Raw genomic sequence first — 3,244 nt, forward strand, 5'->3', positions numbered from 1 at the left:
ATTCCTGATAGACCAGGAACCTCTTCATGGCATTTGCCTATGTAAGGAATCATTCCTCCACAAGAATGGTTCCTAATGACCTATCGGACAATGACATAGATACATGTACACATACATACATCCTAAAATAATAATTATCTCCTCAGTCAACATCATACATATATACATATGTACATATAAACATTAGAATAAAATAATCATGATTCATGATCACCTTCTTAGACATGACATACATACATGCCTACATGTATACATATATAAACGTCAACATAATCATGATCACAACAAAATTTCCAGATATTAAGGTCAAGGTTAAGACAAATTCCTTTATCCATGTAAAACATGTACAACATTGAGAACAATCATTCCCAACATATCCAAGGGATCCAACATCTCAAATCCATTTACTTTACCTTTTCTAGTTACCTTTCTCATGTTTGTCCTGTCATCATCCATTTACCACAATGGACCCAACTAGTCCAACCAAATTTCATAGTCCTGCCTTCTGTTGTGCTTACTCATGCATCGTGGTTCATCTAAGTATTACCTTACCTGTTGGGTACCACATGACTCTCCCAAGCTCCACTAGCTTTCCTCTTTCCCAAGCAATTCCCAAGACTCAAAACATAGAAGGAAATGACAAGAAACAAATAAAAAGAAGACCATGAAAACCAATAACAAAACAACACATCATCAAAGTGGCATATTTATGCACCAAAAACACGCAAAATTTCAAATCAAGCGCAACAAATCAAAAAATACCAAAAGCACAAGACTAACAACAAACACAATGACTCAATCCCCATGGTTCCCATGGAAACTCAACCAGATCCTTCTTCAAGATTTCATGGAAACCTCTCTTTTCCATGCAGTCCCCTACACTAGATTTCCATAAACACATAATTGTTCATGTATAAATAAACATAAGAATACATCAGTTACATTATCCTGTTGTGCCACGCACATTGCTTGCAACTGAACACATCCACACCATTTCTCAAGGGAGTCCAGTCCTTTGACAGATCCACATGTAACTAAAGACTAGCTAATATACCTGTCAAGTACATGTTCATGAATCTAGCACATATCCACATAATGTCAAACAAAATCAAAGTTAAGAAGACTCCCTGTATGCAAAGAACTCATTCGTTTGGAATTAGGGTTTCCAAACATAGCCAAAGTAATTTTTACCCGATTCCTTTCTTTTACTTTCACCCTACTACAACTGAGTCTTAATATATACTTTCACATCACCCAACTGTTAGTTATATAAACACATCAATTATTACCTCATCATGCTAATACTAAGCATGTTTCCTACAACTGCTCACACATGTCAACCACATGTTCCAAATATCAAGACAATCATATCTATCAATTTGAAATCAAATTTTGCAAACAATCATGTCATAATCCATAGTGAACTCATAGTCATTAGACATAATGTTACCACTACCACCTACTACACTCAAATACATATCACATATCTCAACACATATGTGTTAGTAAAACCATCTTAAAGAAAGATCATTGGAATGCATACTCATATTTTGAAATTCATAACCAACTCGCAAACATACCATGTTGAATAAATCGACTAGGCACCAAACAATCAAACACCAAATAGGCATCATAATCAAACAATAAATCACCAAATATATGGCATAAGAAAGATCATACTTTAATGTATATGAAGGGAGGCTATCTTGTATACACAATAAAACTAGGTTAGCACGATACAACTTCACAACATATCAACTCAAACATAAATCATGATATCCATAACAGTAACTAGCTGACATGTTCACGTCATAAACTTATAAGCATTTGTCGTTCATACATAACAATCTTATATGTACAATCAATTTAGATTAGTATGAAACCATATAAAAAATATGATGGCTCATACATGAATATCTCAACCATAACCATCTGCATAGGTCAAACCAGGTTAACACAATACATATAACATCAAGATCTTCAATGCAATGAACATAACTATCACGCATATGACCAATCCAAATTAAAACATCAAGACCTCAAATAAATAACCCTAATCATCAAGTTAATAACATATAACAACAATAAGCTATATATCATGTTCATCAACAACATAAAACCTAATCGTCAAGCTAACTTTCACATAGAAACAAGAAGTTAACCTATAACATACTCATCAACAACATATCATTTAACATAATCATCAAGTTATCTAACCTAACCAGCAATACCAATGCTTACAACCACATGTTACTATCATTCTTGGCTATCCGACACATGTGCTTATGACTATACTAATAACCTATCATCTATCATGTATGTAACCACAACATTAAAAGACAAGTACATAAACCTAATGTATATAAAACTAATGCATATAAAAATCCTTAACTTACATACTTACATGCAAAACATACAATACATGTACGATGATCTTCTCTTACCCCAAAGTCTAATGTTACAACCTCACTATAATTATCTGCACTTCCTTCTCTATCTTAGCCAACACATTATCATCATAATGTACCAATAGAACCATGATCACCTAAATTGCATATAATTACTACACAATGCATGTTTGACCTATTATTAAAACTATAACCAATACCATACATGCATAACAACTGTATATAGACATATAGGAAATGAGTACCAAACCATACACACCATGGAAAAGTTTAGGGGCTAATATTCGCACGTGGGCTAATTTTCCTTGTTTTATCCAAAAAAAATATTCGCCAATTTCGATTTTTCTAAAGATGATCCGCCCAGATTTGACAAAATAAAGTTATTTTACGTTAAAAATTGCCATCATTATATATAGACTATATATAAAATCATTATAAGTTTGAATAATTTTACAAATATATCAATAAACATTTTATAGTTTGCATATTAGGGACTAGTGAGATTCACCAATGTTTTTAAACTTCAATTTAATTTTCCATCCTTAAAATTTTCCCTCAATTACACACATCATTCTAACTAGAGTCCAGTCTAATGCATGATCATATCAAGTGGACAAACCATGACCTCATGCATGAAAATAACCATTACTCCATTGTACACATTACAACACGCAACCAATAGTGTGCATAAGCAATGCTAAATCAACCACACATACACATAGATGCCTATAGTCCAACATAAGTGATAAACTCTTGTAATCAACCTACAAGGCCTATATATGTAATCAAACATACAATGATGTAGCCTAACATACAAGGATGTAAGTAGGCAACAT

The sequence above is a fragment of the Pinus tabuliformis genome, chromosome 2_2 (genome assembly GCF_031772625.1).
Source record: "Pinus tabuliformis cultivar Carrire ecotype Pingquan chromosome 2_2, CPIR1, whole genome shotgun sequence".
Classification (NCBI taxonomy): domain Eukaryota; kingdom Viridiplantae; phylum Streptophyta; class Pinopsida; order Pinales; family Pinaceae; genus Pinus; species Pinus tabuliformis.